Here is a 24,072-nt window from a genome sequence, read left to right as displayed (position 1 = left end):
ACAGCATGCACGCAGTAGCCCTCTACCCCACTCACAGCATGCACGCAGTAGCCTCCCTCTACCCCCCTCACAGCATGCACGCATTAACCCCCTACCCACTCACAGCATGCACGCAGTAGCCCCACTACCCACTCACAGCATGCACGCAGTAGCCCCCTACCCCCTCACAGCATGCACGCAGTAGCCCCCTACCCCCTCACAGCATGCACGCAGTAGCCCTCTACCCCACTCACAGCATGCACGCAGTAGCCTCCCCTACCCACTCACAGCATGCACGCAGTAGCCCCACTACCCACACACAGCATGCACGCAGTAGCCCCCTACCCCCTCACAGCATGCACGCAGTAGCCCCCTACCCCCTCACAGCATGCACGCAGTAGCCCCCTACCCCCCTCACAGCATGCACACAGTAGCCCCTCTACCCCCTCACAGCATGCACGCAGTAGCCTCCCCTACACTTCCTCCGCACGCTTTGCTCCCCCAGGACTACTGGTCACGTGACTGCGAGAAATGGACAGTAAATTATATTTGAGGAAGGTTGCCGAACTTCTCCAGAGTGTCCTCGCAGATTGACTGACCTTCACTCTATGTACACTACCCTAATCGTGCCTGCAGGGTCGAGCTCCAGTTCTTGTATCCCACCTTTTGTGCGGTCACTCGTGTAATTCAAAGTCTTCTATCTGCAGCTGCTCCTGAACCTGTGGATGGAATTGGCTTCTACTACCTATTAGTTTAGTTAATGCCATTTTTTCTGCTATTACGGAGGGAATTTTGTCTTATTCCTGCAGCCGGTCCTCCTTCCAAGTCCATTCCATCCAGCGGTCGACCCAAAAGACATATTCATAAATTTTATGCTGTTCATTCAAAATAGAAATTTTCTTAAATGTAAATTAATATTATTACATATTTGCATAATGTGTATATTTAGGCTTTGGTTAGATTAGGTGTTTAGGTTCTGTTGGTGATTATGTATATTTTTAGTACGTGGGTGAAGCATTTACAGGGTTGAGATTCGAACAGAGGTCGCCAGCGTGGCCCCTGTTCGAAAAATGTTCGAACGTCATCAGCTGTGAGTTGTGTGTAAACCGTTTTTCATTCATAAACAGCTGGGGGTTTGGCGGGTGGATGGAATGGACTTTGGCCTTTGTTTATGAGGACGGACTGATTCCTGTGGCTCGTTTGTTTCTCTAGCCTCACATCTGTGTCTTTTTCGTTCTGTTGTTTTTCCACGTTCTTATTCCCGTGATATAATTTTTACGTCATTGTCATGTCTCCTTCTCTATTTTTCAAGCGTCATTAACTCAATTTTTTCAACTTTTCCATTTAATAAATTCAGTGTAATTCTAAGACCTTTTTAGATTTCCTTTGGTATAAAAGGCTTTTGAACTGGAAGGTTCTTCCCGAGGCTTCGAGTCTTGGAGCAGTCTGGTGAGGTGGTGGTGAAGTAAACTGAATACCTTCTTATCGAGGCGTCACAAAGCTGCTGTGATGTTCGCTAGTTTCGTAAACGTCACGAGGATAAGACGCCACAGTGCCCAACCACTTGGACCATAGGGGGGATCGAACCCCAACCATGGAAGAAGTGAGGTTTTTGTCCCGGTGAACCAGCACATTTATCAATACATGGTCGGGAAAGACTTCAGGATCAAACTCTTCAGTGTATGAGTTACCTTGCGATGGTTTCGGGGCTCAACTTCCCCGCGGCCCGGTCCTCGACTAGGCCTGGCGTTGCCCATATATAGAACAGGCGACGTGAAGAGATCAATGAGGAATCTCACTCAAAAAAAAAAAAAAAAAAAACAACAGCAGGAAATACGACGAGAAACGAGAGGAATCCAACACATTAACTATCCAGGAGGTGGAGCGGCCGTGGGGGCTAAGGAGCTATAGTTCGACCCGATCAACACAACTAGTTGAGTAACATGAACTCTGGCTCCACTCATCATCCCCCACCAGTTTCCCACCGCCCCTCCTCCCCCTCTCTGGCATTCCTCCCCCCCTACGGGCCCCTACCCCCCCCCCCTACGCCCAATCCCCCCCTTCGGCCCCCCTCCCCCCCCCCTCCGTGCCACCAGATAGACAAGATAGACATCAAATATGATTCCGAGCGAGGCGGTGCGATTGAAAACAGATTTCTCGGGGGATCTCCCACAGGCGACGGCCGGTCACTGCTGAACGGTTTTTGATGGACCACGGATTGGTTATGTGAGTGTCCGGCCCCGGTGGTAGTGGGGGGGGGGGTGGTGGTGGGGGTGGTAGTGGTGGTGGTGGGGGTGGTAGTGGTGGTGGTGGTGGTGGTGGTGGGGGTGGTAGTGGTGGTGGTGGTGGTGATGGTGGGGGTGGTAGTGGTAGTAGTGGTGGTGGTGGTGGTGGTGGTGGTGGTGGTGGTGGTGGTGGTGGTAGTGGGGGTGGTGGTGGTAGTGGGGGTGGTGGTGGTGGTGGGGGTGGTAGTGGGGGTGGTGGTGGTGGGGGTGGGGGTGGTGGGGGTGGTGGTGGTGGTGGTGGTGGTGGTGGTGGTGGGGGTGGTAGTGGTGGTGGTGGGGGTGGTAGTGGTGGTAGGGGTGGTGGGGGTGGAAGTAGTGGTGGGGGTGGTAGTGGTAGTAGTGGTGGTGGTGGTGGTAGGGGTGGTAGTGGTAGTAGTGGTGGTGGTGGTAGGGGTGGTAGTGGTAGTAGTGGTGGTGGTGGTGGGGGTGGTAGTGGCAGTAGTGGTGGGGGTGGTGGGGGTGGTAGTGGTAGTAGTGGTGGTGGTGGTGGGGGTGGTAGTGGTAGTAGTGGTGGTGGTGGTGGGGGTGGTAGTGGCAGTAGTGGTGGGGGTGGTGGGGGTGGTAGTGGTAGCAGTGGTGGTGGTGATGGGGGTGGTAGTAGTGGTGGTGATGGGGGTGGTAGTTGTGGTGGTGATGGGGGTGGTAGTAGTAGTGATGGTAGTGGTGGTGGTGATGGTTGTTCTGGTGGTAGTGGTGATGGAGGTGGTAGTTGGTTGTTGTGGTTCGTATGGTCGTATGCCACACACGACATGATAATGGTCGTGGATGGACCGAAACGTCGTCCTTTCTCTATCTTCTAATGTGTGGTTCGGTCATCATACCAACACGTGTCGCGTCATCACCTCACAATAATGAGTCGTGAGGTGATGTTATCACCTCACAACTCAATACCCGGCATAGTAATTTGCAGGTGCAAACTCTGTGAGGTGGAACTGGGGCATGATCTCCCGCACTGCATCACTGAATGGCCAGTTATTAGACCATTCAGACCCGCCCTGACATGAGGTACCTCGACGTTTGTGGTTACTTTATTACCTCTCGTGTTCATGATGATATCCTCATAATGCACCCAGAGTTTGCCAGTGCAGACTACTGATCACATGGCCCTGTATGACTAACCATCCTGTATGATGGGGATTTTTAGCATCACGCAGCTAGTTCTTGACACATTGTACTCACCTTCATATAGTCTAGATTAGCTGGTTCTTGACACACACTGTACTCCCCTTCATATAGTCTAGGGCAACTGCACAAATATACATGTCCCTAAATGAGTTAATAAAAAAAAAGTGAACCAATTTGTTCGTAGAAAATGTGATTATTATTTTCTAGTGCAAATATCCAAATTTTTTCCCAATTCAGGAAAAACAATATACCATTTTATAATAAATTCCCTATTTTGAGATCATTTATCATATTTCGAGAACAATTATCCTAGTTCGAGAATAGATATAATGCAGGCGAGGAGTCACGATAACGTGGCAAAAGTATGTTGACCAGACCACACACTAGAAGGTGAAGGAACGACGTTTCGGTCCGTCCTGGACCATTCTCAAGTCGATTGAGAATGGTCCAGGACGGACCGAAACGACGTCGTCCCTTCACCTTCTAGTGTGTGGTCTGGTCAACAAATATAATGTTGCTCTACACACAAATTTCGTCGAGATTTGTCACAAAACAAACAATATTGTTTATAAGTCTTATAAATAATGTCAACAATCTATGGAATATAGAAAACTTCAAAATAATATAAGAACCAAAGTTTATAAAGCTTTACGACTTTAAGGTCTTAAAAAAAAGACTACTTCGAAGATTTGCGACATTCTAAGGCTATTAGAGACTTATTATTAGATTGTTACTTTAAAGCCTTTTGTGAACTTTCTAAGTTCTTCAACAACTATTCCTCCAAAGTTTTACAAAATTCTAAGGCTTCTCAAAATCCTTCCTTCAAAGTCTTGCGACTTTCTAAGACCTCTAAAGCTTATTCCTTTAATTCTGGCGACTTTCCAAGGCGTTTCGATCACTGTCTCTCTCTTGAAAAGTCTAGTTGAGAACTAGCAAGAAACCACGATCGTGTAGAATCGTGCAGATAACGACGCAATCCCTGGAGATAAACCCTCATTTAGCACTTGTGTCTATTTCATAAGAGTAGTTAACTAGCGTGAGTTATTGAGTTAAGTGCCATCTTCCCAAACTAAATTGGCCACTAACAGGAGTCGGCAGCGATGCCAAGTCTCGCTCCCTCGCCCAGAATGATTCCTGGGGTGCCACATCGTCCGGACTCGGGGCTATTCCGGAGGGGCTCCTCAGGGCTATTCCACAAGTCCTGGTTCAGGGCCTGGGGAGGGAGGGGGGGATTATTGACCCATTCTCAGGGTCATTGGGGGATTATTGTCCCACTCTCAGGGCCTGAAGGGGATTATTGTCCCACTCTCAGAGCTTGTGGGAACCTCTGTCAGGGACTTCAGGGACGTCAGGGGACTCCTCAAGGCTTGTGGGATTCTCTACCATGGGACTATCCCCCATCCCCCTTACTTTCTGCGATAGCGGAATCCCTAACTATGCAAATCCTCCCACCACTCTATGGCATGATGTAAACGGAGACGGCCTGCTGAAGACTGCATCTCACACTAAGTCTTTTCAGTCTTGAGGGTCAATTAAGTACTAGTTTCATCAGTCTAACGTGGCAATCAACCCCCTAATTATCCCAGCACATTGTATGACAAACAGCACCAATTTGTTCCTGATGTATTCGTTTTATAATTCAAATGCAGCTAATTTTGATAAAAATACATCAGTCAAATCCCCAAAGATTGTGTGATAACTGAGGGTACACGTGCAGGCAGGCCTACATATACACGTGCAGGCAGGCCTACATATACACCTGCAGGCAGGCCTACATATACACGTGCAGGCAGGCCTACATATACACGTGCAGGCAGGCCTACATATACAAGTGCAGGCAGGCCTACATATACACGTGCAGGCAGGCCTACATATACACCTGCAGGCAGGCCTACATATACACGTGCAGGCAGGCCTACATATACACGTGCAGGCAGGCCTACATATACAAGTGCAGGCAGGCCTACATATACAAGTGCAGGCAGGCCTACATATACAAGTGCAGGCAGGCCTACATATACACGTGCAGGCAGGCCTACATATACACGTGCAGGCAGGCCTACATACACAAGTGCAGGCAGGCCTACATACACAAGTGCAGGCAGGCCTACATACACACCTGCAGGCAGGCCTACATACACAAGTGCAGGCAGGCCTACATACACACCTGCAGGCAGGCCTACATACACAAGTGCAGGCAGGCCTACATACACACCTGCAGGCAGGCCTACATACACAAGTGCAGGCAGGCCTACATACACACCTGCAGGCAGGCCTACATACACAAGTGCAGGCAGGCCTACATACACACCTGCAGGCAGGCCTACATACACAAGTGCAGGTAACTATTCGTATACTTGAAGAGATTGGTACAGACAAGCAGAGAGAGACCTAGAGACAAGAGAGCATCAATGGAGCGTGGATCAATAATGAGAGATGACAGGCACCTAGCAAGCCTGGAGAAGCAGCCAACACAGCCCATAATTACTTACATTAGAGCGAGATTCCCCCGGATAATTACCCTAAACAGCTGATATGAACAGCAACTGCAGAGCTCAGGTCCCTGCAGAGGTGTTGATTGCCCGAGAGGGGGAGAAGAGCCGTCTCCAACACGCAGTCATTTGCATACGGAGAAACCAGGAGACGACGGCTAGAAGAGACCCTGAGGGGGGGTCCCAGACGACGGCTAGAAGAGACCCTGAGGGGGGTCCCAGACGACGGCTAGAAGAGACCCTGAGGGGGGGGGGGTCCCAGACGACGGCTAGAAGAGACCCTGAGGGGGGGGGGGTCCCAGACGACGGCTAGAAGAGACCCTGAGGGGGGGGGGTCCCAGACGACGGCTAGAAGAGACCCTGAGGGGGTCCCATCCCTCCTTCACCCACCCGCGACGCTAATTAAACGACGAATTTGCGTTTTTCGCCGAATTTGGCAAATTGGCAATGCATCAATTGGCATGAAATGGTTGGGGGTAGGAGCCCTTAACTATCTAAGAGGGGTTCGTCCCCTCGTTGTCCCCCTACTAAGGGGGCGTTGTAGCTATGTTTCTTGCGTACTGTTTTCTTAGCTGTAATTAGGAATTTTGTATCTTATGTTCCAGAGCATATAAGAGGGATTTTGTGATGCATATCATTGAAGGTTTCTCTCTCTCTCTCTCTCGCGCCCCTCACTCCCAATCTCTCTCCCTCTCTCCCCCTCTCTCTCTCGCGCCCCTCACTCCCAATCTCTCTCCCTCTCTCTCTCTGTAGCGATAAGGTCAGAACCCCCCCCCCCTACCTGTACGTCCACTTGTGGTTTGTCAACAGCACTGTAAATCAGATGCATTTCAAACCGTGAGAGAGAGAGAGAGTAATCTTGACTAGCGCAGAGTGCGGAGGTCTTCCTCGGATCGCAAGAGTAACCCGCTTAACAGCATCCATAACATCAATATTGACATCCGGGACAATAATAGCAACCGAAACTAAATCACAATCAAAAACGCATCTAAGCAACAGACGTCGACAATCAAAACAATGAAATACCACGAAGCAAGTTGCCGACGGCACTTTCCCTTACTACTTTTTCGTCGGGAAATCAGAGTAAGCATAACAGGGGGAAACAGGAAAGGACCCCCTCCCACAGGGGAAACAGAAAAGGCCCCCCTCCCACAGGGGAAACAGGAAAGGCGACCCTACCCCAGGGGAAACAGGAAAGGACCCTCTCCCACAGGGGAAACAGGAAAGGACACCCTCCCACAGAGGAAACAGGAAAGGCCCCCTACCCCAGGGGAAACAGGAAAGGACCCCTCCCACAGGGGGAACAGGAAAGGCCCCCCCTCCCACAGGGGAAACAGGAAAAGACCCCCTCCCCCAGGGAGGAACGCCTATGTAATGACCCCCCCCAAATGTAAAAATCTTGGTCCGGTCTCCCAAGAGGCCAGGCAAGTGAATTAAAAAAACATTTCTCAAAGAAAAATAGTCAGAGCAGATGATAAGAGATTTCTCCAGGGAGGGTGATGTGACCACGGCCTATATAGGCCTGTAGGCTCAGGGGCGGCCGCTGGAGATCTCTCTCTCTCTCTCCGTGTTGGCTACACTGTGTTCTCCTTCTTGTTGTATTATTAATATCGAATAATATTCATTTTTTAACTTTTTATAGAACACACGCAAACTACCCACGTCTCTTCTATGCTGGAGAGTGAGGCTGAACGATGCTGAATTACCTAAGTTAACTTTTGCTTCTCGCTTAGAAATGCTGATTTTTTTAATTTCTTGAATTTTCAAAGAATCAAAAATCTTGAATTTTTTGGTCAAGCAACTCTAGATAGGATTGGGGTCAGGAGCTCAATGTCGGTGGGGAATAGTCCCTTGTAAGTCTCATTTGTGAGTTTGTAGAGATCTCACTATTAAAACGGGATTTCTGTCCACGCTATCTTAGGTGTGAGGCAATTCAAGACAGGGCCGCGCATCAATTGACCCAATGCCGTAGATTGAAACTGAAGCACTGTAGAATGAGTGCTTCAAACGTGTTTGTGTTTGAATGAATGTGTTTCAGTCGTCCACGACTGAAACCCATTTAAGACTGCATACATTTCATGAAATCATCGGAGTCAAGCCACGAACCAAAGCTTGTCAGTCACTGGGGGACTTGTAAGGGGGAAAGAGCTTGTGGAGCCTCTAGTTGTCAGTCATAGAGGGCCACAGTGAGAGGGGGTTCTGCTGGCCAGTCATTGCAGGTTGTCACTATAGTGGAGTAGGGGAGCAGGAGTGCGTGTTGACTCAACACTTCAACTACACAAATGCTGGGCCGCTTATTGCTGATAACCGAGATGAAAGATGGCGCACTGGCGTTCCCCACGTCAAGAATATGAATATATCATATATCATATATCAAGAATATCAAGAATAATGATATCTGCGTTTTGCCCGATTCCCACAAGGCTTTGTTCTCCGTATATTAACCTTATATACTCTTGTATACTCTTATATACTTATATATATGGCTCTTGCTCTTCATATATTACCTCATGGCACAATGTGGTACTTTTGACTTGTTGAACTCTAAGTAAAAGTTGACGAAAACAAAACATTCTTCCTTGGAACACGTTCCAATTATCGAGTTACAACCAGGTATGCTAATTGCCGCTCGGTGAATAAGATCTGTAAATGTTAATCTTTTTATTTGATGAACTGTTCACTTGAGACAGTTAAGCAAGTCCCAGCTGTGTCTGGGTACACGTGACAGGATGAACAACCCAGCGGGTTTTCTTCCTATTGGGGAGTGTTATACATGCTGCTATGGCGGTGTGTCTACTCATAGGATGCAATCCATTCTCGCAATTTCGTATAGTCAGTATTGACTTATTAAATACGTGCATATGTGACATACTAAACATACAACCCGTTCTCGCACTTTCTTACAGTCAATAGTGACTTATTAAATACGTGCATATGTGACATACTAAACATACTAGTTTACCTTGAAAAGCTTCATAGAAAACACCGACCTTACCTAACCTTCTTAGTATGTTGAGATAAGCATCTTATTGTTTCGTAATTACAATTATTACTTAACCTATACCTATAATAGGTTAAGTAATAATTGTAATTACGAAGCAATAAGATGCTTATCTTAACATACTAAGAAGGTTAGGTAAGGTCGGTGTTTTCTATGAAGCTTTTCAAGGTAAACTAGTATGTTTCAACCCGTTCTCGCAAATTTAATAAGTCAATATTGACTTATTAAATATGTGCATAGGTGACATACTTAACATAATAGATACCCTTAAAAAGATTCAAAGAAAACACCGACCTTACCTAACCTTGTTAGTATCTTAAGATAAGCATCTTATTGCTTCGTAATTACAATTATTACCTAACCTATAATAGGTATAGGTTAAGTAATAATTGTAATTACGAAGCAATAAGATGCTTATCTTAAGATACTAACAAGGTTAGGTAAGGTCGGTGTTTTCTATGAATCTTTTTAAGGGTATCTATTATGTTTAGTATATCACCTATGCACGTAGTTAATAAGTCAATATTGACTTTACGAATTTGCGAGAACGGGTTGCTCCGACACACACACATAGAAAATGGGATTGTGTTTTTTACGCCTTTGATTCCATGAACCACTTTGATTGAGGATTATTTATTGTGCACCCGATACCCATGCCGTGGGCGGTGGTGGAAAGGGGTTACAGAGGCACATAATGGGTTCAGGAACTGAAACCCAGAGACTGAAACCCAGAGTTCGTTTAGCTAAGCAAATGACGATCTTTTGAAGCTAGTTACACAATTGTTAATAGTATACATACATACATGTACATATATATACAATCATTTACACAAATACATGTCCGCATCGATAATCTTTTATATCACAAGTGATTCAACAAGAGGCTCACAACAGTCACTATACAAGGCACTTTACATCTATGGTGAGTCACACAGTTACTAGTCTTGCTCCACACCCACCCAACTGGGCGGCAGCTTTACAGTCATGTGCTCCACACCCACCCAACTGGGCGGCAGCTTTACAGTCATGTGCTCCACACCCACCCAACTGGGCGGCAGCTTTACAGTCATGTGCTCCACACCCACCCAACTGGGCGGCAGCTTTACAGTCATGTGCTCCACACCCACCCAACTGGGCGGCAGCTTTGTAGGTAATGCATGCATGACTGTAGTCAGCAAATTTTGGATACTTCGTTAAGATTCCTGGCAGTACATCATTAAGCATGAAGTACTTACACATTTCTTGAACTCCATTGGTGGTGTTATTCCGCGATTTTTTCACATTCCATTATATAATGACGCAAAGTATGGGAACAGTTCTGCTGACAGAGTTTACATTTAGTCAAGTCTACATCAGCAGATGTTACAAACTCCCAGAGGTACTTGTAGCCGAGCCTAAGCCTAGCAGTGGTAACATCTAGAAGTCTGCTAACCTTATTGGATGACCCATAGACGTGCGGTTCTTCCTGCATAATAGAACGATGATAGATGGAGCAACTATGTGAATTTCACTTTGCCTCAGGTCTACGAGATTCTGTTGATGTTCCCGAAATATTACTGCCCTCAGGCAGTTCAAGATGGTAATCAATTCCCTCTTTATGGGCAAAAGTCTTGGATAACTCATCAGTTCTATCATGCATTCGGAGATCAATATGAGAAGGAATGCACAGGAGACAAACTCTGGACTCCATCATTGATTATTGCACCATATCTGTGTCTTGCGTCAGAGATAAGCACGTCTTTGGGAGCTGAGGGTAGTCAAGGATGACAAAGAGTCACTTACAATTAGCGTGTCAACTTTGGATTCATATACGCGCTCGAGTGCAAGGATTATGGCAACCAATTCTGTTTGAAGAGTGGAGGCCCAGTTACTTAGACGCGCTCCACACTCATGGGAGAAGGAACCATCTCTCCCTGTCACAACAACTGCACTTCCAGCTGCACCATAGGACTGATGGAAGGATCCATCAGTGTAAATAATCTGGGAAAGGGAGCGCTCTCTGACTAAAGCATCAATTTGGCTTAAGGCATTGTACTTTGCTCCTTGTCGAAGCAAGGACTGTTCTTTAATCAGCTTCTTGGGTTGGAAAGGGGAACAGTAATTTGGAAAGGTGAGATCTCCTATTGGGTAATAAGGTGTTGTTGTCTCTCTTGGTAGAGGTGATGAATATTATATATTCTGACCATAATGACAGTTTTGGCAATCCATTTGGAGGGATGCTGACCTTCAAGGATGAAGGCTTGGAGGGCTTCAGTGCAGGGGTTAGGGTGGGTTAGCCTAAGCATCTTGATACCAATTAAAGCTTTAATTTCAGTGATACGATCACTTACACATGAAATATTCAGTTCCGTCCTCATGTTTAGTAATTTAGTTGTACGGGGGCATCCGAGGATAATCCTCATGGCTTCGTTTTGCATCTTTTCCAGCCCTCCAAGCATTCTCTCAGGCACTAGAGCAAGCATGGGTGCAGCATAATCAGAGACCTAATATATAAGAGATACATCATTTTGCCAATTCCCACATTTGCACCATACCTTGAGGTGCCTCCGGGGCTTAGCGTCCCCGCGGCCCGGTCATCGACCAAGGCCTCCTGGTAACCATAGCTTGGATGGTAGCCTACCCCAGCCTTGACAGCACGGAGCCTCTCTCTCTCTCTACATTAACAACAGTAGAGTTGTGTTATTATTATTTATTATTATAGAGTTGTGTTATTATTTAACACAACAGTTATTGTGTTAAACTTCACTTATAAAAGTGGAAATGACATTTTAGGTGTAATTTTGCTTTAGAGATATTTTTTAATATTCCATGACATGAAATTTTAGTTTCTCTTTTAAATTTTTATATTCAAAACATAAAAGCTATCTTCTTTAACCAAAAAAAAATAAGGTTTTAAAAAGGTACTTTTTTCTGCTTAGATGGCTCGTCCTAATTGTGAAAGTCTTTGATGGTTTTCTACCGGAAACAGAAATTTTTTTGGTTCAATATGACCGCGGGTTCTCCTGGCTACCGGTGGTTTTTTCTCTCTCCTTTAGGGTACCTACGTATGTTTTAGAGTGGCTTTACACATCCATAAAAGGCTTTTATGTCACGTAAATTATTTACCTAGAAAACTGCGTTTGTCAGGTTTTAAAGGCATTCAATAACTTAAATGTATAGATGAATATATGAATAATTAATCATATATATATATATATATATATATATATATATATATATATATATATATATATATATATATATATAAAATATATATATATATATATATATATATATATATATATATATATAATATATATATATATATATATGTGTGTGTGTGTGTGTGTGTGTGTGTGTGTGTGTGTGTGTGTGTGTGTGTGTGTGTGTGTATACTCATATGAGAACATATACTCATAGAAATCAGAGACAAACGAATATGTTTTCTCTAAATGTTCTTTATTTCTTCACCGAGGCTATGGGTCCCCACAATTGTACCAGTGGTAGGAACCCCTTTTATATACACACACTGTGTGTGTATTCACCTAGTTCACCTAGTTGTGCTTGCAGGGTTTGAGCTCTGCTCTTTCGGCCCGCTCCTCAACTGTCAATCATTCAACTGTTACTAACTACTATTTTTTTCAACCCCCCCCCCCAGGAAGAAGCCCGTAACAGCTGTCTAACTCCCAGGTACCTATTCTAGGTAACAAGGGCATCAGAATGAAAGAAACTCTGCCCATTTGTCTCTGCCGGCGCCGGGAATCGAATCCGGTCCACAGGATTACGAGTCCCGCGCGCTGTCCACTCAGCTACCAGACCCCCTTGTGTGTACTCACCTAGTTGTGCTTGCAGGGGGGGGGGTTATGCTCTGCCTTATTGGTCCCGCCTCTCAACTGTCAGTCAACTGGTGTACAGATTCCTGAGCCTACTGGGCTCTATCATATCTACATTTAAAACTGTGTATGGAGTCAGCCTCCACCACATCACTGCCTAATGCATTCCATCTGTTAACTACTCTGACACAGAAAAAGTTCCTTCTAACGTCTCTGTGGCTCATGTGGGTACTCAGTTTCCACCTGTGTCCCCTTGTTCGCGTCCCACCCGTGTTGAATAGTTTATCCTTATTTACCTGTGTACCTGTGTGTGTGTGTGATTGTACTCATCTAATTGTGCTTGCGGGGGTTGAGCTCTGGCTCTTTGGTCCCGCCTCTCAACCATCAATCAACAGGTGTACAGGTTCCTTAGTGTGTGTGTGCGTGTGTGTGTGTGTGTGTGTATTCACCTAGTTGTGTTTGCGGGGGTTGAGGTTTGCTCTTTCGGCTCGCCTCTCAACTGTCAATCAACTGTTTACTAACTACTTTTTTTGTTCACACCACACACACACACACACACCCCAGGAAGCAGCCCGTGACAGCTGACTAACTCCCAGGTACCTATTTACTGCTAGGTAACAAGGCATTCAAGGTGAAAGAAACTTTGCCCATTTGTTTCTGCCTGGTGCGGGAATCGAACCCGCGCCACAGAATTACGAGTCCTGCGCGTTATCCACCAGGCTACCAGGCCCCCCTGTGTGTGTGTGTGTGTGTGTGTGTGTGTGTGTGTGTGTGTGTGTACTCACCTAATTGTACTCACCTAATTGTGCTTGCGGGGGTTGAGCTCTGGCTCTTTGGTCCCGCCTCTCAACCGTCAATCAACTGGTGTACAGATTCCTGAGCCTATTGGGCTCTATCATATCTACATTTGAAACTGTGTATGGAGTCAGCCTCCACCACATCACTTCCTAATGCATTCCATTTACTAACTACTCTGACACTGAAAAAGTTCTTTCTAACGTCTCTGTGGCTCATTTGGGTACTCAGCTTCCACCTGTGTCCCCTTGTTCGCGTCCCACCAGTGTTGAATAGTTCATCCTTGTTTACCCGGTCGATTCCCCTGAGGATTTTGTAGGTTGTGATCATGTCCCCCCTTACTCTTCTGTCTTCCAGTGTCGTGAGGTGCATTTCCCGCAGCCTTTCCTCATAACTCATGCCTCTTAGTTCTGGGACTAGTGTGTGTGTGTGTGTGTGTGTGTGTGTGTGTGTAAGACGGAACAGCATAGCTGTCATCCTGTAATTACACACCTGTTAGAGAGTTCAACCCAGCCACCAACAAAGTTATGGGGACTGGAACATGCGCGCGAAGACCAGTACACAGCAGTACACGACGAAGGGAAGAAAGACTCTTCAGCGAGAAAAGGAGGAAGATCTAGAAAATGTGTAACGGGGCTCATATTCCCGAAGAAAGCTGAGAAAACAGAAGCTTACCTAGGAAGCCGGCGGCTGAGCAGACAGAACACTGGACGCGTTATCCTGTGGTTCCGGGTTCGATCCAGGGCGCCGGCGAGAAACAAGGGGCAGAGTTTCTCTCACCCTGATACCCCTGTTACCCAGCAGTAAATAGGTACCTGGGAGTTAGTCAGCTGTCACGGGCTGCTTCCTGGGGGGTGGAGGCCTGGTCGAGGACCGGGCCGCGGGGACACTAAAGCCCCGAAATCATCTCAAGAGGAAGATACCCTCCCTCACTCGAGGAAAGGTGAGATTAGGAGAGATAAGGGAACATGGCAATATATAAGATTCGAAGGGGAATTAACACGTAAGAAAAACCGCACTTTTCAAAGTGCTGCTTTTCGTTTTGATGTTGAAATAACATCAAAACAAGGGGACATAGATGGAAACTGAAGATGTCGGAGAGAACTGTTTCCCTGCGTTAACAGCTGTCAATAAGTGGGATAGGTTAGACACACAAGTTCTTGAAGCAAACTCCGTTCCAAACAGCCAATGTAACACGGGGGAGACATCTCCCGTCACGCAGGGTGCAGTCACACCTCCACAGATCTCCAGTTTCAGCTCTTGATACTGGTAATGGCTCAAAAGGGCCACCACTTAGGGGCTATTCATGCCCGTGCCACCTCTTGGGTGGATTAACCTTTATCAATCAATCAGCCAATGTAAACGTGATCAAATCTTGAGAACTTATCCATTGCAGTCATCTAACTAACAACGTTTGAAAGGCTTAGGGACTTAGGGGTTAGCTCCGATAGCCCCTGAAGGGGTCAACACCCTAGAAGAATATCTAGGTGAGTACACACACACACCACACATCCCCCCCCCCTTACACACAAGTGACCCACCCACCAGTCCCCAGTTACCTTCACCACCCTGAAAAAAGCAGCTAAAGACCTTCTGGAAGAACCCGCCAGCTACTGAAAGGATGCGCCACGTCGAATTTTGTTTTGTCCCCCCTTCCAACAATGACAAAAAACGGGACACGTCGGGGACTGGTTGGTAAGTGGAGCAAATGTGGCTGTTTACAACCGCTTAGGCCGTAAATTTTTATATTCTGCCTTTTACCCTTCCTACACCTCTCTCTCTCTCCCTCCCCCTCCCCCCAAACTCTCTACTATCCCTCCTATCTCTCCCTCCCCTCCCTCTCTTTTTCTCTGCCTGCATCTCTCTCTGTCTTTCCTCCATCCCTCGTTTTTTTTTCCTTTTTTTTTTAACACAGGTATGTACAGTGTGACAATAATCTCCTTCAAGAGATTGAGCCTGCTCTTCCCTTCATAATTACGTCGTCACAATTATATAAAAGACTATGGAAGAAATGTCCAACAACGACAACAACACCAGCACCAGCAAGGCTTGCCAGGGTGAGCAGAAACGTATGCAGCCCGCCACCTGTTCGGACCCAAATCACCAAACTACCCGTTGATCGCTACGGCTCCGCTGATTGGTCGCCGGTCTGGCTGCACCTGCACTCCCCCCCAATACTACCCGATGTCTGGGGTCGCCCCAACATCAGTCTTCAGAATGTTCCGTGCTTTCGTAGCCAGCACTCCTCCCAGCTAGACGTTAGCGTGTACTGAGAGAGGTGGTGGCTTTAAGCCAATATTCCAGCACCTCCCACTTAACTTTTGTGTTGCACTTCTTGTTATTTTGCCTTAACGTAACTTTTCATTTTGTCATTTAAGTATTCTTATTATTTTGATTCATTGATTTTATTATAAGAATTTGTTTGTGCATTATTTTCATGTTTTGATTTATTTAACGTAATTAAAATTTCATTGTTAAAGTTTTACTTGTGTTTTGTGTGTCTTCTCCTTACCTTACCACAGACGAAGTTCCAGTTTTCTATTTTTTTTTATAACTATGTGACGAGGCCATACCCCTAGCCTTAAACAGCCGAACACCAACGCGTTACCGTCACAAGTTTTATGGGGGCCTGTCCTAGGAGCTTCACTCAGGTACTGGTGCCAAGTGGTAATTGATGGTAAGCGTATTTAACTCTGTTAACGTAGCTTTACTATTTTTCATTCAATTTCATTTTTTATAAGGTGCGGTGTATTGTGCATTACGAGAGTAACATATAGTGAAGGTGAGACAACTTTGGATTACGTGGTGACTGTAGGCCTCAGTCATACTCTTAATTGGTCATCTCTCCCTCCATGTTATTACTCGTATTTACCATCTATGTCCCTTGAATATTTCTCATTCTGACAGATCATCATATTGGTACCCTGGTACTGTGGTCTGCCCCGGGTCAAGAGTACCCAATCTTCTGCAATCTGACTGTAGGAGGACAAAGAGGGCCATAGTTCCTCTAGCTCGAACTTTAGTTGCTGAATTGGGACCTCAGCAGCAGTTCTCGTCACCAGTTGACACCTCGCACCCCTACACGTCAGTCAGAGATGATGATACATACAACGGTAGGGAATTAGCTTATTTTTTCAGAGCACAAAAGTTCGCTAATTCTGTAAGTATCATATTAAATTCAGTGGGAAAAACTTGCTTTATGTCCTATAGAGACTTGGCAAGGTATGCCTACATCCTTGGACTACCAATTTTACTTTTGAAGCATTTAACTGTTTCATTTGTTTTCGAAACTTTGTTTCATTTGTTAGTAGGATTTTCTTGCCCTTATTCTCTTACATGAGTACCGGGTACAAGATTTCCTGCGCCCTTGATTTCATTTAATCATTTAATATCTTTCACTTAACGTTAATTGTTAAAGATCACACAGGATAGGTACCAGTTGCCACGTTGTCCTGTTTCTGACATTTCATTATTGAACATTCGTGTACCTTTATTTGCTAATTTCACCATGTTTCGTCTCCAAACTTTCCGTGCAAATCCAGCAGGTGAGATAGGGACTTTGAGTCGTGCCAAGAGGACTGAACTACAAACTCTTGCACATGAGTATCAACTAGAAGTTCCCTACCAAGCCAACAAAAATGACCTACACAACCTGTTGCTGGATTACTATTTAGAGCAAGGTAAGATAGACTCTGAAACTCATGAAACTTACTATATTGCAGAGAAAACTGACTTGGCTACGATGAAACTTAAACTAGAGCTGGCCAAGATTGAACGTGAGCAGCAAAGAGAAGCAGCTGCCATACGAAGGGAAGAACACGAACGTGAAGCTGCCTTGAGGAGAGACGAACAAGAACGTGAAGCTGCCTTGAGGAGAGAAGAACACGAACGTGGACTCGCCCTCCACGAACGTGAGGTCGCCTTACTCCGTGAACGTGAACGAGTACAGCTTGAAACACTCCAGGAGCGGGAACGCTTACAGCTTGAAACCAAACAACGCGAGTTGGAAATACAACGCGAACATGACAAGCAACAAGCAACTCTGGCTCTAGAGTGTCGTCAACGTGAAATCGCCTTGGAAACTTCACACTTCACTCAACGCCAACAAGCTACTGCCAATCTTCCCGTCAGTTTTAATATATCACATGCAAGTAAGTTAATGCCATCCTTTGTAGAAGCAGAAGTTGATGTGTTCTTTACCACCTTTGAAACCCTTGCTAATCAACTCAGTTGGCCTGTCGACCAATGGGCAACACTTCTCAGAGTCCATCTTACAGGTAGAGCTGCAGTCACACTCAGTACTTTGGCGTCTGAGAATGACTACTACACTCTGAAACAAGCAGTGTTAGACGCCTACCTACTTTCCACCGAAAGTTATAGAAGGAAATTCCGTGACCACCTGAAGGCAAGTACCACTACCTTCCTCGAGTTTGCTAACACGAAACGGAGGTATTTCATGAAATGGCTGGAAGCAGCACATGTCTCTACTTTTACAGAACTCGTGAACCTGATGCTTGTTGAAGAATTCTTGAGACGTGTGCCGCCTCCTGTCCGCCTCTACTTAGCAGATAAAGAAGAAACCGACTACCTGAAGTGTGCTAAGTCGGCTGACACTTACAGCCTCATCCACCGGCTGACACCTGAACCATCCTCCAGTAAGAAGTCGTGGTACAGTTACGAGAAGGTGAGCCCCGATCAAGCTGGTTCACAACTGTACTGCAAGTATTGTAGACTCTATGGACATACCATAGACAAGTGTGGTAAGTCTCAATACAAGGGATCCACTGACCAACAACGACCCAAACCAACTCCTCCTAAGTCCGGTAAGCCTGTGATGAATGTTGGTGTTGATGTTAATGATCTTTCTCTTTTCAGTAACCCCCTGTATACTGGAACTGTCTCTGCCAACGGTTCAAATCCGGAGGGACGTTTCAAATTGAAGATCTTGAGGGACACAGCGGCTCTACAATCGATCATCTTGAAGTCGGCTGTGCCCAACATAGTCTACACCGGGGAAACGGTCTTCATCACTGACCTCACTGCTACTACTCCATACCCTCTCGCCAGAGTCCACCTGGATTGTCCCTACGTGAACGGGGAAGTCCAAGTCGCCGTCAGGGAAAAGCCTTTTCCCATGCCTGGAGTGCAACTTCTCCTAGGCAACGACTTGGCAGAAGACCTGCAACCGACCAACCTGATCGTCATGGACAAACCCCAGGTGTGTAACTCTGTGCCAAGTAACCCTATTCTTGAGTATGTTCCAGCAGAGGTTCAAGAGAGTGATGATGTTTCTCCTCCGGTTCTCGTGACCACCCGTGCACAAGCCGCACGTCCACAGCCAGCTGACTCTACTGCTACCGCTGTCCCTCAAGACCCTCAGAAACTACCCCCGCATCTGACCAAGTTGGAGTTCCGTAAGTTGCAGAGGGAAGATCTTACTTTAACACCATTGTTTTTCCAGGCTGAGACTCAACCCGACAGTATTCCTGGGTTCTTCCTAGAGAACGACTTGCTCTACCGCAGATATAGACCCAGTAAACTGAAGGAGGAGGACGATTGGGCCAACACCGAACAACTTGTGATTCCCACCAGCCTGCGGCCCACTATTCTACACCTGGCCCACGGATCATTCTCCCACTACGGCTTCAACAAGACTTACCATGGGATTCGTCAAGACTACTACTGGCCAGGTATGGTAAATAACGTCAAACAGTACGTAAAACAGTGTCATACATGTCAGATGGCAGGCAAACCGAACGTCTCCATTCCCAGAGCACCACTGATTCCCATACAGGTGCCTGCGGAACCTTTCCACAGACTCATAATAGACTGTGTTGGTCCTTTACCTCGGACCAGTTCAGGTAACGCCTACATCCTAACCATCCTGTGTCCTACCACCAGATTTCCCATAGCAGTTCCAGTGAAGAACATCACGGCTGCTACGGTTATCAAACATCTACTGAAGATCTTCACTCAATACGGATTTCCCAGGGAGATTCAAAGTGACTGTGGCACCAACTTCACCAGTGATCTCTTCAAAAGGACACTGGAGGAGTTCAACATCAAACAGGTATTGTCCAGCCCCTATCATCCTGCTTCACAGGGTTCTCTTGAACGTAGTCATCAGACCATCAAAGCACTCTTGAAAAAGTTTTGTAGTGAAACCTCAAAGGATTGGGATAAGCAGACTGACCTAATAATGTGTATTTTCAGAAGTCTCCCCAATGAGTCCCTAGGAGTATCTCCTTATGAGATGCTCTACGGCCGTAAGTGCCGTACTCCCCTTAAGGCTTTCAAAGACTCTCTCAGAGATGCCACCTTCAGTGAGCATCAGAATGTGCCCCAGTTTCTTCAAAACCTTCAGCACATTCTAGAGAGAGTCCACCGCTTTGCCCATGATAATCTATTGAAAGCCCAGGTGAGAATGAAGACTCATTACGACCAGACCAGCAAAGTAAGAAAATTCAAGCCGGGAGACTTCGTCCTTGCTTATTTCCCTATCCCAGGTTCACCTTTACAAAACAGATTTTCAGGACCCTACTGCGTCAAAGAGTGCAGGAATAATAATAATTATGTGATAGAGACTCCTGATAGGCGGCGGAAGACCCAGCTGTGCCACGTCAACCTCCTGAAGCAATATAATGGTACTCCTCCCACTGTCTTGATTAATTGTTCTACCTTCACAGAACCCTACATCCACAGTGAGACCATCCCGGCTTCTTCTCCCGAAAGCACTGACAAGGAGTCGGCGCTTTCTAATTCCAAAATCCTTAATGATCTTCCCAAATGCTTTCAGGATAATACTCGTGCTCCTATGCCCTCTTCTAATTCCACTCTCACCTCGTCAGATAAGCCCTACATCCTCCATGTCGACGCCAATGGTACCGACGATGGTGGTGTCGTGATGCAGCAACGAGGCGAGAAGAATTCACCTGTCAGCGACTACTGCTACAAGGAACGACGGAACAATTGGCAAGGAGCTACTCTTCCTCATCCTGAAGCTTCAGCACTTCACTCCACACCTGAAAAGTGCTCGGTCCACCATCAACACGGACCACACCACCCTACACCTCCTGCAGCACGCCCACTTCTCATCTCAACGTCTTCTACTATGGGCTTGCTACCTGCAGAAATTCAACCTGGAGACACGCTATACCAAGAGTCTGACAACATCTTAGCCCATGATCTCTCCAGAGTTTATGAAGTAGAAGCGACTCCATCCATTACTCCACCACATAACGACGTACTTCTTCCAGAACCGCAGGCTTCGGGGGAGAGTTGTGACAATAATCTCCTTCAAGAGATTGAGCCTGCTCTTCCCTTCATAATTACGTCGTCACAATTATATAAAAGACTATGGAAGAAATGTCCAACAACGACAACAACACCAGCACCAGCAAGGCTTGCCAGGGTGAGCAGAAACGTATGCAGCCCGCCACCTGTTCGGACCCAAATCACCAAACTACCCGTTGATCGCTACGGCTCCGCTGATTGGTCGCCGGTCTGGCTGCACCTGCACTCCCCCCCAATACTACCCGATGTCTGGGGTCGCCCCAACATCAGTCTTCAGAATGTTCCGTGCTTTCGTAGCCAGCACTCCTCCCAGCTAGACGTTAGCGTGTACTGAGAGAGGTGGTGGCTTTAAGCCAATATTCCAGCACCTCCCACTTAACTTTTGTGTTGCACTTCTTGTTATTTTGCCTTAACGTAACTTTTCATTTTGTCATTTAAGTATTCTTATTATTTTGATTCATTGATTTTATTATAAGAATTTGTTTGTGCATTATTTTCATGTTTTGATTTATTTAACGTAATTAAAATTTCATTGTTAAAGTTTTACTTGTGTTTTGTGTGTCTTCTCCTTACCTTACCACAGACGAAGTTCCAGTTTTCTATTTTTTTTTATAACTATGTGACGAGGCCATACCCCTAGCCTTAAACAGCCGAACACCAACGCGTTACCGTCACAACAGGAACAGACGACTACTGACTCCTGTTAGCAGGTTGAGAGCTTTCCCTTCCCATGGTAAGCCTTACCCACTTCTTTCCCGGGAATACAACCTCCAATCGTTTAACAAGCAGGTGCACCCAATCAGTGCTGGGTGAACGGAGATGTACAGTTACGGACTGGCGCCTAGTCAATCCTCCCCGGCCAACATGGGGGGGGGGGTTTACCGTTGCTCCAACGGAACTGTAATCAATCTCTCAATTTCTCTCTCAATTTCTCTCTCAATTTCTCTCTCAATTTCTCTCTCAATTTCTCTCTCAATTTCTCTCTCAATTTCTCTCTCTCCTCTCAGCAAATTAATTAAGCATAGGCATAAGAAATTTCCAAACACAACATGTAAAGGAAGACACGAAATAAAGGGGGAGGAAGAGACACACCAAGAATCAGTAAAACATTGAGAACTTAGAGCAGGAAACACCACAAGGACCAAGTAACCAGCGTGTCCTACAAGACGGAGCTCAGAACAGTGCCCATAAGACAAGGAGTCAGGGAAGGGAGAGCAGACTATACACAAAGGAGACAACATGGAAGTAAGAAAGTATCTGGGAAGTGTGCAGTGGGAGGAGTAACTCAAGAGGCAAGACGGTCCAGGAGATGATGGACCAAGTCAACCTGAGAAGCAAACAGGCAGATGAGGGATTCATACCACCGTTAACAGAAAAAGTTGCATATAATAACCCGTTGTTCAACAGACAGTGCCAGGAAGTGCAAGCAGAAAGCAGGAGGGAATGAAGGGAATACAGAAGAGCAAAGAATAGAGGGGAAAATCGGAATAGATACAATAGGGCCAGGCATACCTTGAGATTACCTTGAGGTGCTTCCGGGGCTTAGCGTCCCCGCGGCCCGGTCGTCGACCAGGCCTCCTGGTTGCTGGACTGATCAACCAAGCTGTTGGACGCGGCTGCTCGCAGCCTGACGTATGTAAATATACATGACTACATAATAGGCATGGCATGGCTACATAAATATAAATATAGGCATGATTACATAAATAAGAAAATTATCCTAAAAAAAACTATGAAAATTTGTATTGCTTCCAAAACAAACAAACAACTGAAACTCCTACATAGCCACATAAGTGGGAAAACAACAATGAACGACCAAGTGACTAGGTTGCGAAAAAGTCGAGGCGAGTTTTCAGAAAATAATAAAGAAATTTGTAAGGACCTAAATGCCAGCTTCCACAGAATGTTCACTACTGAGACTGAACAGCTCCCAGAGCTAAATGATGAAGCAGCCCCTGAGGAGAAGCTACTAAAGATTGAGGTAACAGCAGAGGAAATAAGAATACAACTAGCATCACTAGCTGTAACTGAAGCAATTGGGCCGGTTAAAAGAAGTGGCACAGACTCTCAGCATACCTCTAGCACTAATCTCTAATGACTCACTAACAAAGGGGAAACTGCCCAGCTGCTGGACGATGCCAAATGTAGTGCCCATCAACAAGAAAGGAGATAGAGAAGATGGTTTACCTGGTTGATTACCTGGTTGATGGGGTTCTGGGAGTTCTTCTACTCCCCAAGCAGAGTAGGCAGAGCATCTTTCACCTGATGTCACTGTTCGCCTAGCAGTAAATAGGTACCCCCAGGAGTTAGTCATCTGTTTAGTCAACATATTTCTGCCAAGTTATTGTGACTCCTCGTCTGCAGATAGAGAAGAATTAGGTTTGTAAGCAAACCTCGACACTATTTAGGGAAGGGAAACCTTGCCTGACGAACCTTCTGGAGGTTTATGATAACGTATCGAACATAAAGCAAAACAGAGAAGGCTGAGCAGATTGTGTATTTCTGGACTGCCAAAAATCTTTTGATACCACACAGGTTACTACGCAAACTCGAGAGGCAAGCGGGAGTAAGCGGAAACGCACCGACATGGGTAAGGTCGGTAAGGAATTCACTAACAGACAGGAATCAGAGTGTGAGAGTGAGGGGCGAGGAGTGGGACTGGCGTAGAGTAACAAGCGGGGTACCTCAAGGATCGGTGCTGGGACCCATAATGTTCCTCATTAATGAAAATGACTTGACTGCAGGAGTTGAGTTTTATTTGTTGATGTTTGCAGACTAGTTGAAACTGATGAGAAGGGTTGAGACAGATGAGGAATGACCCATCATGGAGCATTAAAAAAAATACATGATTAAGCTCGAAAGGGTGCAGAAGTTTGCAACGAGACTCGTCCCAGAATTGCATGGGACGAAGTATGAAGAAAGACTGAAGGAACTAAACCTGACGACGCTAGAATGGTGGACAAAGAAAGAAGACGTATAAAATACTTAGGAGGGGATTGACAGGGTGAAAAAAAGAAACTGTTTAAAAGAATACCGATAGAACAAGAGGGCACGGATGGAAGCCTGAGACTCAGATATGTCATAGACATGTTAAAATGCTTTCTTTCAGCAGGTTGTAGAGGCACCCTCAATTCACAACTTCAAAAGCAGGAATGACAGGGAAACAGGTCAGGTTTCATTGCATTGACCAACCGACGGCTTGATAAGCTGGGTCCAAGAGCTAGAACTCGATCATGCAGGCACAAATAGCTGAGTACACACCGATACATACATACGAGCCCTGGTTCAAT

Source organism: Procambarus clarkii, chromosome 49, assembly GCF_040958095.1.
Source record: "Procambarus clarkii isolate CNS0578487 chromosome 49, FALCON_Pclarkii_2.0, whole genome shotgun sequence".
Taxonomy (NCBI): Eukaryota; Metazoa; Arthropoda; class Malacostraca; order Decapoda; family Cambaridae; genus Procambarus; species Procambarus clarkii.
Note: the sequence above shows the minus strand (reverse complement) of the source record.